This window comes from Hemitrygon akajei, chromosome 20, assembly GCF_048418815.1.
Source record: "Hemitrygon akajei chromosome 20, sHemAka1.3, whole genome shotgun sequence".
NCBI lineage: Eukaryota > Metazoa > Chordata > Chondrichthyes > Myliobatiformes > Dasyatidae > Hemitrygon > Hemitrygon akajei.
In genome coordinates, this window is record NC_133143.1 from 33,894,506 (window position 1) to 33,910,446 (window position 15,941).

The window sequence follows — 15,941 nt, forward strand, 5'->3', positions numbered from 1 at the left end:
GGTTCCCATCTCCCTGCAACTCTAATTTAACTCCCCAAACCCCCACCCAGAGCAGCACTAGCAAACCTTCCTGCAAGAATATTGGTCTTACAAGAGCACAATGATTCAAAAATATGAAGCCCTCCTTCCTGTACCATTTCCTTAGCTACATGTTAAACTGTATTATCTTCCTGTTTCTGACCTCATTCACACATGGTACTGGTAAGATCAAAACCCCAGCGGTCCTGTCTTTTAACTTAGCACCTAACTCCCTACACTAACTTTGCAGGACCTTTTTAGAAACCTGATGGCATGAACATCAATTTCTACTTCAGGTAATTTTTTTCCCTTCCCACTTCCTCTTCAGCTATTCTCCACTCTGGCCTCTTACCTCTTCTCCTCACTGCCTATCACCACCCCCCGGTACCCTTCCTTCTTCCCATTTCTCCCATGGTTCACTCTCCTCTCCTATCAGATTCCTTCTTCTCCAGCCCTTTACCTTTCCCACCCACCTGGCTTCACCAATCTCTTTCTAACTAATCCTTCTTCCCCTCCCTCCCCCCCACCACCACCTTTTTATTTGGGCAACTTCCCCCTTCCTTTCCAGTCCTGCAGAAGGGTCTCACCCTGAAATGTCGACTGTTTATTCATTTCAACATGAGTGAATCTGCAGATGCTGGAAATAAATAAAAACTCAAAATGCTGGCAGAACTCAGCAGGCCAGACAGCATCTATGGGAGGAGGTAGTGACGACGTTTCGGGCCGAAATGTTGTCATTACCTCCTCCCATAGATGCTGTCTGGCCTGCTGAGTTCTGCCAGCATTTTGTGTTTTTGTTTATTCATTTCCATAGATGCTGCCTGACTTGCTGAGTTTCTCTAGTTCCCTACTGAAGTTTGTAAGAAGTTTGCAGGTGTAGTTTGCATGTCACACTGGAGGTCTCCCTGTTTTCCAACACCGTACAATAGGAGCATTCCATTGTCCTGACCTGGCCTGAGGGAGGGGGAAAGAGGGAGGGTTGAGGGAGACGGGAGGGGCGAGGGGGATGGGAGAAACTTACAGAAATCTACCTTAAACCCTGCCTCCTCTCACCAAAGCTTCCTGAGACATAGCCTCAAGCACCCCACTCACACGATGGCTGCTCCCAATAAGATGCAGACCTCACCGCGATCAGCGGTTCAATTTTTAAAAAAATAAGACGACACACAAAAGAGATCCACTCCCTCCTCTGAATGGCAAAAATTTCTTACAGTTACCAGATGAAGATGAGGAGGACATGCACCCTTGTGCTGGACTGATATTTCCTTATACCTCGAAGCTCAAGTTGCTGGAAAACAACTGAACTAATTTTGGAATTGGAATACATTTATTACTGGCACACGTGCCAAGATACAGTGAAAAACTTGCTCATAATGTTCATAACAGATTAAATCATTGCACAGTACATTGAAGTAGAACAAGGTTATATAATAACAGGATGTAGAATAATGAATTACAGCTACAATAAGGTTCAAAATGACTCGAGGCTAAGAGCCCATTTTATCATCTAGGGAACTTTTCAATAGTCTTAACAGCTAAATAGAAGCTGTTCTGGAGGCTGATGGTATGTTTTTTCATGCTTTTTTATTTTCTGTTTCATCCTGGAAGACTTAAGAAGAGAGAATGTTCAGGGTAGGTAGGGTTTTTGGTTACGCTGACTGCTTTAGTGAAGCGGTGAGAAGTATAAACAGAGTCCACGGAGTGGAGACTGGTTTCTGCGATGTGCTGAGCTGTGTCCACAACTCACTGTGGTGAGTTTCCATGATGTATCCACAAAAATTGGTGAAGGTTGATGGGGATATGCCAAATCTTTTAGTCTCTGAGGAAGTAGTGATGCTGGTGACCTTGCCCGTGGCATCTACATGGTAGGACCAGAACAGGAATCGGGTGATGTTCTCCCCGGGAACCTGAAGTTCTCAACCTCAACACTGTTGATTTAGACAAGAGCAAGCGTACAACCCAACTTCCTTAAGTCAATGACCAGCTCTTTGGTTTTGCCGACAAAAAAAAAGTTATCTAGTAGAATGAATTTTAGAAACTTTCTAAAATATAGCAAAGGAAGCCACCACCATAAAAATATAATAATGACTGTGGGAGTCAACTGAGGCCTTGTGCAAAACTCAACAGCAAAAAAATAGAATGAATAGCCAGTCAAGATGCGTATTATGCAGCAGCTCATCTCATCTATTTAATGAGGACCTCAGACCCTAATGACCTTGGCACATGCTCCAAGTATATCACTTATCATGTATCCAAAACGAGCTAATAATCAATATTAAGATCTCAATCGAGAACGTAGTAGATAAACTATAGTGCTGCCTCTTCAATAAGACATCAAGGTTTATGCATTCTTTTGATTGATATTTAAAGGGTGGAGTTTATCGTATAAAAACCGGCTTGTGCTCCTCTCTCCCGGCATTTAGAGCTCACACTAAGCCAAATTTAGTCACTGAATAAATGTTAAGGGTATTCTATTACCCCCATGACACCGGAGAACATTCAGAATATTGTAAGCAGTTATTTCAGTTATGAATTCCAGAAAAGAGTCTGTTTACTGCTCCTGTGGTGAAACTTCACATACCATTGGAAATGCACTGACCTTAGCTTCTGGTGGTGCTTTAAGGATTTTTGTCTTCACAGAAAACGAATGCACACACAGACGGGTCAAAGCAGCCATTACTTTGACAGACAGGAACAGACGGCAACTTTCTCCAATGAGAATGGACAGATTGTGACTGTAGAGAACAGTTGTTCTGACCTTCAGACAGAGAAGATCTTTTTCACTGAAATATTTTCTGTCATGCTCTGAATTTATAGATGACGCTCTCTCTTGGTTTGTAGTGTCAAGGCAATTCTGTCTAATAGATTCTCACAACAGAATGCATTGACATCAACAGTTCTTTGATGATGCTCCGAAGTAACTCTTCAAAGTATCAGTAATAACACCAGGCTTCCCACCAAATAAATGGGAACGTGATGCAAAGAGGCTTCAAGGGGATGTAGACAAGCTGAGTCAGATTACAATGTGGAGGATGTGAAGTAACACGATGTTCTGGGGAGAGAAAAATAGCTGAGCAGTTTATGTAAATCAGAGAATTGAGATTTTTTATGATTAAAGGGCTCTTGGCATCTATGTACATAATTCACTGACACAACTCAACTGGCTAATCCATTTTGCTTCTGTATACCTCCCCATCACCATCTGAGACTCTGCCAACAGTGGTGGTGACATTAGCAAATTTATAGATGATGTCTGAACTGTGCCTAGCTACACAGTCATGAATAAAGAGAGTAGAGCAGTGGGCTAAGCAAGTATCCTTGAGGTGCACCTGCGTTGACTGGCAGCGAGGAGATGTCATGACTGAGGTCTCCCAATGAATCCAGTTCCAGAGGACGGTACATAGGCCTGGGATTTGAAGCTTGTTGAAGGAATGATGGTGTTGAATATCAAACTATAATTGATAAACAGCAGCCTGACAAAAGTATTTCTTTTGTCTGGATGGGCCAAAGCCCAGTGGGAGAGCCAGAGACTGTGGTCGCTGTAGACCTGTTGAGGCATTAGGTCCAGTGCAGGTGCTCAGACAGGAATTAATCCTAGCCATCAGCAACCTCTCAAAGCACTTCATCACAGTAGATGTAAGCTCTCACGATGATCATCTTGTAAGTCGAACCTGGATACCTTGTCGAGCTCTGGATCACCAGCTTTAAGTGCCACCGATCTCACACTCAACAGACCGTGAATCTCCTGATTCATCTGAAGCTTCTGGTTTGGGGGCGTTCGGTTAAGTTCTTGAAGGCACACATTCATCTACACAAGTTTTGATGCCTTGTTGGCGTATTTATTCAAATCTGAAAATGGATCGCTGAATGTGGTCCAGTCCACCAAGTTAAAGCAATCTTGTAACACTCCTCTGCCTCCCTTGATCACATTTTCACGGACCTCTCCACAGAACTGCAGCCTTCAGTCCCTGCCTAATTCTATTAAACAAATACTTGGGGGTACTTATCCCAACTACCCTGTCATATTATTTGGGTTGGATCTCATTTTATGCTTTTCAAATACGTTTTAAAAACACCTTTATATTTTAACAAGCAAACACGAGGAAATCTGCAGATGCCGGAAATTCAAGCAACACACACAAAGTGCTGGTGGAACGCAGCAGGCCAGGCAGCATCTATAGGAAGAAGCACTGTCGACGTTTCAGGCCGAGACCCTTTGTCAGGACTAACTGAAAGGAAAGACAGTAAAGAGATTTGAAAGTAGGAGGGGGAGGGGGAAATGCAAAATGATAGAAGACCGGAGGGGGTGGGGTGAAGCTGAGAGCTGGAAAGGTGATTGACAAAAGGGATACAGAGCTGGAGAAGGGAAAGGATCATGGGACGGGAGGCCTAGGGAGAAAGAAAGGGAGAGGTGAACACCAGAGGGAGATGGAGAACAGGCAGAGTGGCAGAGAGAGGAGAAAAAAAAGTGGGGAAAAAAATGTCAGGGATGGGGTAAGAAAGGGAGGAGGGGCATTAACAGAAGTTACAGAAGTCAACGTTCATGCCATCAGGTTGGAGGCTACCTAGCCAGTATACAAGGTGTTGTTCCTCCAACCTGAGTGTGGCTTCATCTTGACAGTACAGGAGGCCATGGATAGACATATCAGAATGGGAATGGGACGTGGATTTAAAATGTGTGGCCACTTTCAAATCTCTTACTATCTTTCCTTTCAGTTAGTCCTAACGAAGGGTCTCCTCCCAAAACACTGACAGTGCTTCTCCTTATAGATGCTGCCTGGCCTGCTGTGTTCCACCAGCATTTTGTGTGTGTTGTTTATATTTTCATGTTTTATTGGTTATTTTAACCTTTATTTGGTGCTGAACGTAACTATCAAGAGTCTTCATCTCACCCAGGAATTTGCCAGCTTCATGTCATGCATGCATTGTTTCTCATTGAATGTCAATGTACTAATTCATTAAGTGTGTTGAACAAATCTTATGAACTTGTTCCCCTGGTGACTCATCAAGTTTACAGTCTGGTGTGCAATTACATCCCTCCAATCAGAAACAACACTGTAAAAGAATTCAGTAAATCGCTATCTCATGCACTTAATATACAGAAAACTCATCTTCAAAGCCACATTATTCTTTGTAAACACCACTTAACAACTACGAAGTCCTGAAGAAGGGTCTCAGCCTGAAATGTTGACTACCTATTCACTTCCATAGATGCTGCCTGACCTGCCAAGTTCCTCCAGGATTTTGTGTGTATTGCTTTGGATTTCTGGCATCTGCAGACTTTGTGTTCTTGATAATTAATTTAGAAGTAGTATCATACATCTAGTCCTCCTCAACCAATGTAATTAGAACAACCTGTCACCCGGAAGACAATCTATTCTCTTAATTATTTAATACAACAATCTGATCATCTCCAGCTCTGTGCTCCTCTGAATCCTAGTGCCGTACTCAATTAAGCCAAAATGGTTTATACAGAGAATTTTCTCATGGTCCTCTTTGCAATTGTTTCAAGGCCACAATATCACTTGCTGTGAATGGTAGCAAAAACTGACAGAAATACTCCAGCAACAACACACACAAAATGCTGGTGGAACATAGCAGGCCAGGCAGCATCTATAGGGAGAAGCACTGTCGATGTTTCAGGCCGAGACCCTTCGTCAGGACTAACTGAAAGGAAAGATAGTAAGAGATTTGAAAGTAGGAGGGGGAGGGGAAAATGCGTAATGATAGGAGAAGACTGGAGGGGGTGGGGTGAAGCTGAGAGCTGGAAAGGTGATTGGCAAAAGGGATAGAGCTGGAGAAGGGAAAGGATTATGAGACGGGAGGCCTAGGGAGAAAGAAAGGGGGAGGGGAGCACCAGAGGGAGATGGAGAACAGGCAGAGTGATGGGCAGAGAGAGAAGAAAAAAGAGGGGGAAAAAAACTAAATATATCAGGGATGGGGTGAGAAGGGGAGGAGGGGCATTAACGGAAGTTAGAGAAGTCAGTGTTCATGCCATCAGGTTGGAGGCTACCCAGCCGGTATATAAGGTGTTGTTCCTCCAACCTGAGCGTGGCTTCATCTTGACAGTAGAGGAGGCCATGGATAGACATATCAGAATGGGAATGGGTCGTGGAATTAAAATGTGTAGCCACTGGGAGATCTCTGGCGGACAGAGCCTAGGTGTTCAGCGAAATGGTCTCCCAGTCTGCGTCGGGTCTCACCAATATATAAAAGGCCACACCGGGAGCACCGGACACAGTAAACCACACCAGCCGACTCACAGGTGAAGTGTCACCTCACCTGGAAGGACTGTCTGGGGTCCTGAATGGTGGTGAGGGAGGAAGTGTAAGGGCAGGTGTAGCACTTGTTCCGCTTACAAGGATAAGTGCCAGGAAGGAGATTGGTGGGAAGGGATGGGGGGTACGAATGGACAAGTGAGTCGCGTAGGGAGTGATCCCTGCGAAAAGCAGAAAGTGGGGTGGGGAGGGAAAGATGTGCTTGGCAGTGGGATCCCGTTGGAGGTGGCAGAAGTTACGGAGAATTATATGTTGGACCCAGAGTCTGGTGGGGTGGTAAGTGAGGACAAGGGGAACCCTATCCCGAATGGGGGGGGGGGGGCAGATGGGGTGAGGGCAGATGTGCAGGAAATGGGAGAAATGCGTTTGAGAGCAGAGTTGATGGAGGAAGAAGGGAAGCCCCTTTGTTTAAAAAAAGGAAGACATCTCCTTCGTCCTGGAATGAAAAGCCTCATCCTGAGAGCAGATGCGGTGGAGATGGAGGAATTGTGAGAAGGGGATAGCATTTTTGCAAGAGACAGGGTGGGACGAGGAATAGTCCAGGTAGCCGTGAGCGTCTGTAGGCTTATAGTAGATATCAGTAGATACGCCGTCTCCAGAGATGGAGACAGAAAGATCAAGAAAGGGGAGGGAGGTGTCGGAAATGGAACAGGTAAATTTGAGGGCAGGGTGAAAGTTGGAGGCAAAGCAACCAGCTGGACTGCAGCTCATTTGCCACAATCTTCTCCCGCCAACCGAAAATGAATACTATCCTTACTACTACATGCACATTGAAGGATTAACTTTTAAAAGAAATTCTCCCTATAAACTGCCTAAATCTGCAGAGAATTTAAAGGGGTCACTAAACGACTAGTTACATGAACAATCAGGAAAATTCACAATGTACAGAGCCTTATGGGCTGATATAGGTTCATTATCACTCTTGTTCCTGACCCACTTGTTCATTAGCTCACATCGCCAGCCCTTACTACCTTGCTCTCAATTACACAACTGATATTGCATCTCAATGCATTGTGAAACTATCACCCTGAGGACATCTGGCTGGCAAGTAAATATTTCAAAGTTTCTTGTACAAAACTTGCTCCCTGAGTCAGCTCCACCTACTTACCGACAACATATGAATCTCTGACTGGAAGATACTAAATTAATAAACTGGTTCTTGCTCTGCATTTTCAACAGACTATCAGCTACATGCTTCTCAGCTGCCGACACTTGCTTACCTTGTTCTCTTCCTTATTGACGACACTACGATTCTGCTGCAGCCATTTACAGGAAATGACTTGTAGCAGTGCCCAATAATCTGAACGCCTTCCAACAAACTGTTGGCAAATCTTACTGTACATTATTCTGCAACAGTGATGACGTAGTTGCCAACCCTAAATATATCTGCCTATCTGACAGCAAGCCAGCGTTTACCGTAGTTTTCTCTGCCGTTGACCCAGTCACAAACTAATCCTGCAGCTGAATCCATTATCTTTACAACTTAAATGCATAGCATCAAACTTTATAGAAATAGTACTCTTTGATACCAAATGTGGAATTCTGCACCAAGTTTTAATGCTTCTCCCCTACAGAAAACGTCACTCAAAAGAAATGTCTGCAGCCAGATCGCCATCATCCACTTTGTGAGTGGATAAGAATTCCAATGCACTAACCAGAAAAAGCAAAGGCCCCCTTTGCTTGCAGAGTTCTGATAAACTACTGCCCAGATTGGCTAAATAAAGGTGATAATGAGATCTTCAAAATGTATACATTTAACAGTCACATTATCAATCTTGCTTCTCAGGCTGTAATTCTAAAATGAACATCCAAACAAAAATTGAAATACTAAACTCAAGAAAATCTGCAGATGCTGGAAATCCAAATCAACACACACACAAAATGCTGGAGGAGCTCAGCAGGTCAGCCAAGCAGTTGCCGTTTTGGGCTGAGGCGCTTCTTCAGGACTGGGAAGGGGGAAGATGTCAGAATAATAAGCAGGGGAGGGGGGGGAAAGCTAGCTGGAAGGTGACAGGTGAAGCAAGGTGGGTGGGAAAGGTCAAGGGCTGAAGAAGAAAGAAGCTGATAGGAGAGGAGAGTGGACCATTTGAGAAAGGGAAGGAGGAGGGGAGCCGGGGGGAAATTAGCAGGCAGGTGAGAAGTAAAAGGTCAGAGTGGGGAATAGAGGGGAGGGGGGGGATTTGTTTACCAGAAGGAGAAATCGTTATTCGTGCCATCAGGTTGGAGGCTACCCAGACAGAATATAAGGTGTTGCTCCTCCACCCTGAGGGTGGCCTCACCTTGGCACGAGAGGCAGCCATGGACTAACACATCAGAATAGGAATGGGAATTGGAATGCTAAAAATCAATAATACTAGACATATTGTTATGCCTGCAGCCCCCTCCTTTGTGAGAATCGCAAGATCACTATTGGGTTGGGTCAGGGGACCCAGGAAATGAGAGAGAGATGTGCAGACTGCCTCGTTCCCTGGCGATGTAAAGCCACGGGACATAGCCATTGTCTCTTGGAGACACATTTGTGGATTGAGATGCTATGTTACGTGAACGCCCTCAGGCAAAAGTGGGCTGGGTGAGAAAGAGATTGCATCACCCCAACCCGATTGACATCTACAACCCTGCCAGTCAGGATAAAAGAGGGTCTGTAGGAACAGCTCCTCAGACGCACCAGAAGAAACGCTAGCGATCCCGTAATAGCGGGAAGCCATTTGAAGGAGGCCACTTGCGTTCAGTTCCGTTGCTTGGGACTGGTGGCTGGAACCATGGAAAACGGCTTTTAGCTAGCAACGGGGAAATCAACTCCCCCGACTCAAAGGACTGGCATCATAAAAGACCTGGGCAAGTTTAAAACCGTCTCTCTTAAACCCAAAGAGCTGCAGCTTGAACGAACTAACAGTGACTTTTATATTTCCATCGGACAATACATTATCCCCTAGACAACGATAGAGCTATTTCTTATTGATTATTATTATACCCGCGCTTTTAGAGTTAGTATTGACGAAGTATATTATCTGTATGTTCGCATTGATATTATTTTGTGTCTTTTTATCAATAAATACTGTTAAAAAAATAGTACCATCAGACTTCAATGGACCTCTCTATCTTTGCTGGTAAGTGACCCAGTTACGGGGTTCGTTACAATTGGGGTTCTCGTCCCAGGATTTGATACCAAATTGGGGAGCCAGTGAATCGGGCTTGTAAGTCCAAACTTGGATCTGGTACGCGGGTAGCCAGACGGGAAACCAGCAAAGATGGACGTGGGGGAATTTATAGAAAACCCGACTCTGGAGGCGGCCACCAAATCAGACTTGATAAATTTGGCGAAGGGGTTAAACCTCGCAGAGGTGAGGTTGTCAATGAAAAAGAGGGAGGTGCGAAGGGCAGTAACTCAGTATTATATTGGGAAGAAGGTGTTTACAGCTGAGGTATTGGAAAATATCCCTGAAAAGGTACCAGCTAGTGGGACGGCTCAGTTAGAGTTGGAGAAATTAAGGTTGGAACATGAAATTAGGGTAAAACAGCTGGAAGCAGCCAAGCCGAGAGAGAGAGGAGTTAGAGCGGGCCGAGAAGGAGAAAGAAAGGGAGCATGCGCTCCAGCTAAAAGAGTTAGAGGTGAAATGGGAGCAGGACAGAGCTGAGAAGCAAGGTGAGCATGACCTTCAGTTAAAACAGCTGGAAGCAGCTGAGAAGGAGAAGGAAAGGGCCGAGAAGGCGAGGGAGGCAGAGAAACAGAGGAAACATGACTTGGAGATGGAGAAGTTAAGGCAAGAGCAACGAGTTCAGGGGTCAGCCCGAGAGGAGCGGTTTAATGTTAGTCAGGAGTTGAGGTTAGTACCTCCGTTCGAGGAGACGGATGTTGATAGTTATTTCTTGCTTTTTGAAAAGGTGGCAGTGAATCAGAAGTGGCCCAGAGAACAGTGGGTGGCGTTGTTACAAAGTGTGTTAAAAGGGAAGGCACAGCGGGCATATACGGCGTTGTCCATGGAGGAGGAAGAGGAGGAGAGTTATGACCAAGTAAAGGCGGCCATTCTCCGGAGTTATGAGCTAGTACCTGAGGCGTATAGACAGAAGTTTAGAAATTTAAAGCAAGGGTGGAATCAGACGTATACCGAGTTTGCCTATGAGAAGGGTGAGCTCTTGGACCGTTGGTGCACCGCAGAAATAGTGGACGAGGATTATTGGCGTCTCAGGGAGTTAATTCTGATTGAGGAATTTAAAGGTTGTGTTTCGGAGGATGTCCAGATGTATTTAAATGAGAAGCCGAATAAGTCCATCTCAGAATTTGCTAGGTTCGCAGATGAATATGCCCTAACCCACAAGACAAAGTTTTCCTCGAATAAAAGTTCCCAGAGAGACCGTGGGAATGATCGAGAAAGCCCGCCGGCTGAGGCAGAGGTCCCGCCGGGAGCTAGTGGTAAGGTTGAGGGGGAAAGGCCAGACGGCCAGAGATTTCCAGGCTTGACCTGTTTTAATTGTGGAAAGGGGGGGCATATTGCATCTCGGTGCTTTGCTCCGAGGAAAGAGACAGGAAAAGGGAAAGCAGCAGTCCCTATCGGATGTGCCGTGGTAATCAGTAAGTCGACAAGAGAGCCCCGGGTAGACAGAGTACGAGAAAGGTCTGAGATTTGTCTGTCACACGGAACCGTGTCTGTGAGGGAGGGAGACACACCAGTTCCCATACGGATCTGGAGAGACACGGGGGCTGAGCTGTCGTTGATCAGCAGTAAGGTACTAGAGTTTGGTCGCAAGACGAGAATGGTAGCTGTGAAAAGAATAAGTAAAGGGACAGAAATGGTGCCCTTACATAAGGTCATTATGGATTGTGAGCTGGTGTCTGGACCAGTTGAAATAGGGGTGTGATCAGAATTCCCGAGAACTGACGCGGACGTCCTTCTTGGTAACGATTTAGCAGGTGGTAAGGTTTGGGCAGCCATGACGCTGACAAAACAGCCTGTGAGTGTTGAGGCTCCACCCCTAGATTCCAAGAGCTATCCCGCATGCGCGGTCACTCGCAGCCTGTCGAGAGAGGCAGCTGAGAACGAGAGCAGTTTAAATCTGGCCAGTTTCGATTTGGCCGAGACGTTGTTACTGACCATGTACCATGAGGGTTTAGAGGGTGGTAAAACGAAGAGTAGTAAAGTGAAAGAGGGTAAGGGAGAGGAGGTAGATCTTCCCTTAGTGAGGAGAAAGGTTCTAGAGGCAGAAAATAAAGATGAGTAACCATTAGAGCGGTTAAGAGGTCCAGAGTTGGACAGGGATGATCTGTCTGGTTTGGCAGAACTGTTTGAAGAAGTTGAAAATTCTAAAGGTGTTCCCGATAATGAAATGAGGGCAGTCCTAGATGAAAAGGGTGCCCTTGCCTTGAAGAAGTCTGCTGGGTTGGCAGATGAGGTTGTTTCAGCCCGCGGGGTTGAGTTTACTCCGGAAGGGAGTTGCCCAGAGAGTAACTGGGAGGATCAGGGGAGCTTAGAATTTGAAAAGGGTATGGGTATTGAAAGCCTGGAAGAGACCAATGTCCCGTTTGAGTGTGTCCAAGATGGGGATGCACGTGGTACTGAACCTAGTAACGGAGCTCAGAAAAAGTCTGAGGTATTTGATTCAGTTGAACGAGACGGCCGTCCTTTTGGGTCAGATAGACTTGGTTCAGTGAAGAAAGGGTTAACCTTGGTAATAGTGGGAAGTGAGAGTTCCCAGGTGTTTGTGCTCGAAGGTGTGTTGAAAGTTAATGCGGAGCTCAAAAATGGGGAGATAAATATTATTATTGAAGGAAACGGGAAATCTGTAGTTCCCAAATCGAATGAAGAAATTTTAAACCCTATTGTTATTCCAGAATGTGGTGTGAAGAGGCAGAATTGAAATGCTGCTTGAACAAAGAGTTCGAATTAAAAACCAATAGCCTGAAGGGTCCTGACGAGAGGGCTAGCCACCTGTGTAAAATAAAAGAATTGGGTGGAAATTCAGAAGATGGTCTAAGTTTGGGACACGGTGTTGATAAAATAACCCCTATGAAAGAGGCGGGCGGGAGTTTACCTCGCCAAATTACCCAAGTTCCCCACGTGGGAACTCACCGGAAAAGAGGCGACGGTTAATGGGGACGCCATTTTTAAATAGCAAAGCCGGTTGTACGGGATTTCGACAAAGCATGTGAATAATAAAGACAACCCCCTGGAAGCCTGCCTGTTAAGTTTGAAAACGACATAAAGATTAGTATTTACATAAACTTTTGTAGATGCACGTAAGCTAAGATCACAACTCCTTAGTTTTGTCGCTGAGGGGAGGAAATTAAAAAAAATAGGTGGTTATTAAATTGAAGTCTGATGCTACGAGACTTTAGTAAGGTACAAGACGTTAAGATATTAAAGGAAGTGACACTGTAATCATTAACTGTTTAGATGCTGAATCGACTGTATAACTGTATTACTCTGTAGTGAAAAGAAAAGCTTTTGTATTGTGTTAGATTCCACAATCCTGTAAGACTCTGTACTACTTTGTTTTAACCGCTGGTAAAAACGCATTGAAGAAGGGGGGTGTTATGCCTGCAGCGCCCTCCTTTGTGAGAATCGCAAGATCACTATTGGGTTGGGTCAGGGGACCCAGGAAATGAGAGAGAGACGTGCAGAATGCCTCGTTCCCCGGCGATGTAAAGCTACGGGACATGGCCATTGTCTCTTGGAGACACATTTGTGGATTGAGATGCTATGTTACGTGAACGCCCTCAGGCAAAAGTGGGCTGGGTGAGAAAGAGATTGCATCACCCCAACCCGATTGACATCTACAACCCTGCCAGTCAGGATAAAAGAGGGTCTGTAGGAACAGCTCCTCAGACGCACCAGAAGAAACGCTAGCGATCCCGTAATAGCGGGAAGCCATTTGAAGGAGGCCACTTGCGTTCAGTTCCGTTGCTTGGGACTGGTGGCTGGAACCATGGAAAACGGCTTTTAGCTAGCAACGGGGAAATCAACTCCCCCGACTCAAAGGACTGGCATCATAAAAGACCTGGGCAAGTTTAAAACCGTCTCTCTTAAACCCAAAGAGCTGCAGCTTGAATGAACTAACAGTGACTTTTATATTTCCATTGGACAATACATTATCCCCTAGACAACGATAGAGCTATTTCTTATTGATTATTATTATACCCGCGCTTTTAGAGTTAGTATTGATGAAGTATATTATCTGTATGTTCGCATTGATATTATTTTGTGTCTTTTTATCAATAAATACTGTTAAAAAAATAGTACCATCAGACTTCAACGGACCTCTCTATCTTTGCTGGTAAGTGACCCAGTTACGGGGTACGTAACAATATATTGTAGACAATCATAGTGCCTCATTATCAGTCTTTGGTCCATTGAAATATACAAATCAAACTTTCCACAAATTACCTGTGGCCACGTCCTGTATTAATGGGCTGACTGGCCATTGTAAATTGCCTCTAGTGCAGGGGTTTCCAATCTGGGATCCACAGACTACTTGCTTAATGGTATTGACCTATGGCAGAAAAAAGGTTGGGAACCCCTGCCCTTGCCTGTGGGTAAGTGTGTGTGGGGAGGGGAAGGGGTTGGCTGGTCACCCAAAGCCAGGTTTAATATCACCAGCATATGTCATGAAATTTATTAACTTTGCAGTAGCAGTGCAATGTAATACATGATAATAAGAGAGGAAAAGAAAAGTGAATTATAATGTGTAATAGTTAAATTACATTAGTGCAAAAAAATTAGAAACAAAACAAGTATTGAGGGAGCATTCATGAGTTCAATACCCATTCAGAGAATGTAAAAGAGGTAAGGAGAATTAGTGTAGCATTTCCATGCGGTAGTTCTCGTTGAATCTATTGGGGAGGTATATGGCAAAGCACATTCCTCTCATTTGACTAGGACAATGAAATACTTCCTTTATGGCTTAAGCATTTCCTCTGGCCTTTCCCCAAGCAGCAGCTATTTGAAATCTTGACAAGCTTTATTTTAATTACAGCTGTAGATTAACATAACACACTGACTCATTCCATTAATAAGGCCACTGACTTTCAATCATGGCTGTTTCTAGATTTGTTATTTGTCAGTTATACAATACAAAAGGCCATGTGCAAGTCTTTCAATCTATGAGCAAGAAAATGAAGAAGTTTGAATATACAAAATGAAGAAATTAAACAAACTTTCTGAATTATGGTTGAAACTTAAGGGATTTTAGATTGTCGTAAAAATCCAAATTAGTTATAAAGACCAGCTCTCTCATCTGACCACAGGATTCTACCTCATACTCAACTCTTATTATCTACAGAAACAGCAGTAAGTTACAGCAGCTTCAGAAACTGTAAGGTTTTAAACAAGCCAGCATTGATCAAACTCTCTCTTAAACTCAAAATATATTCCAAAGCATTTTATAGCCAGAGATGTCCAGTCACCGGCATACACAACAGCCAGACTAGTTATGGCAAGAGCCTACAATAATAATGTGATGAGAATCAGGTAATTGGTCTTTGCAATGCTGAGATACGTATTAGACCAAATACATCTGACAATTCCCTTTCCTCAAAAACATAAGGATCTTTTATCTCTATTTCAGCAGGCCAGTGTGGTATTGATTTAATGTCTTATCCAAAGGACAGCAGTGCTATCAGTCCAGCACCACTACAGGATTGCACTGGGCAGTCAGAGGACGCTTTTGGACAAAATGCTGGAAGGGAAATGGAACCCATGGTATGACTGGCACCAATTAGCCATGATTAACACATCACAAAGAAACCGAAAACAAACAAACGAGCTCCAGTGAAGCAGCCCACACCGCCATACCCACAGAACCATTTCTCATACTTGCATCACCATCCATGAAACACATACAAAGTACGCCCACCAAAGTTCGTTCAATGCGAGTGGCCCATGAAGTTCTCAAGATTGGCCCCTCACCTCTTGAATCTGTGAGCTTTCATGCTTTGAGCAGGTTCAAATGAGAGAATATTCTCAATTTTGTGTGTTCCTAACCGGACTGTGATTGCACAATTGTGTCCCTCACAATCCTGTCCGGTTAGGTCGTCATAATATTTAGAAGTGAATGGATTTCCATCTTTTAATTCCTGCCTTTGCCCATTACCAATCTAAAAAGGGAAATGGAAGTTATCAAACAGAATCAAAGAACAGGGACATGATGGTTTTGAATATGACCAAGTTTTAGATACTTTTATGATTTCTCAATGCCCAGGGTGTGTGTGGGGGGGGGGGGGGGGAGATTGTGAATCCACTTGCAATAAAGCATATCATTCAGCTGAGTAAAAATGTTTAATATTTAGTCTCTAAAGCAATAAGGACAATGTTAAGAAAGGATTTATAGCGTCAAGGTTACTCTGTCTTCAGGAACTTACCAAATCATTTTGTAATCTATTAAAGAGATATGTAGGAAAGTAAACAAACAGCCCAACAAATCTGCCCCACATTCCTCATTCAAGAGCACCATGAATAAATCAATTCCTGTGGCTTTTTAAAATTTCACTTACAAGGGATTACAAAACTGCAATCTCATGCTGCTTTAGAATCTCCTGGGGGTGAAATAAAATGCCATACTATCAACAACAGAAAATTACAAAGAAAGTCCTCATTTGCGGGAGGGGGCACAGCTGCCATTACTTGATTCCAGTCCAAGTGCACTGGAGAAAAA

The 15,941-nt window shown here is 44.2% G+C and overlaps 1 protein-coding gene across 5 annotated transcripts in view; it reads right to left on the bottom strand.

Moving 5' to 3' along the window:
• The window catches only part of nod1 (nucleotide-binding oligomerization domain containing 1), a 67,828-nt gene that overhangs the window by 49,695 nt on the left and 2,192 nt on the right, over nt 1-15,941 (bottom strand). Inside the window, exon 1 of one of the 5 annotated variants that reach the window (XM_073024123.1) lies at nt 7,517-7,602. The exons of the other annotated variants lie outside the window; for them this stretch is intronic. The gene's annotated coding sequence lies outside the window, so the exon portion shown is untranslated. Of the gene's footprint in view, nt 1-7,516; nt 7,603-15,941 lie in introns of those variants that run through there. 5 annotated transcript variants of the gene reach the window in all.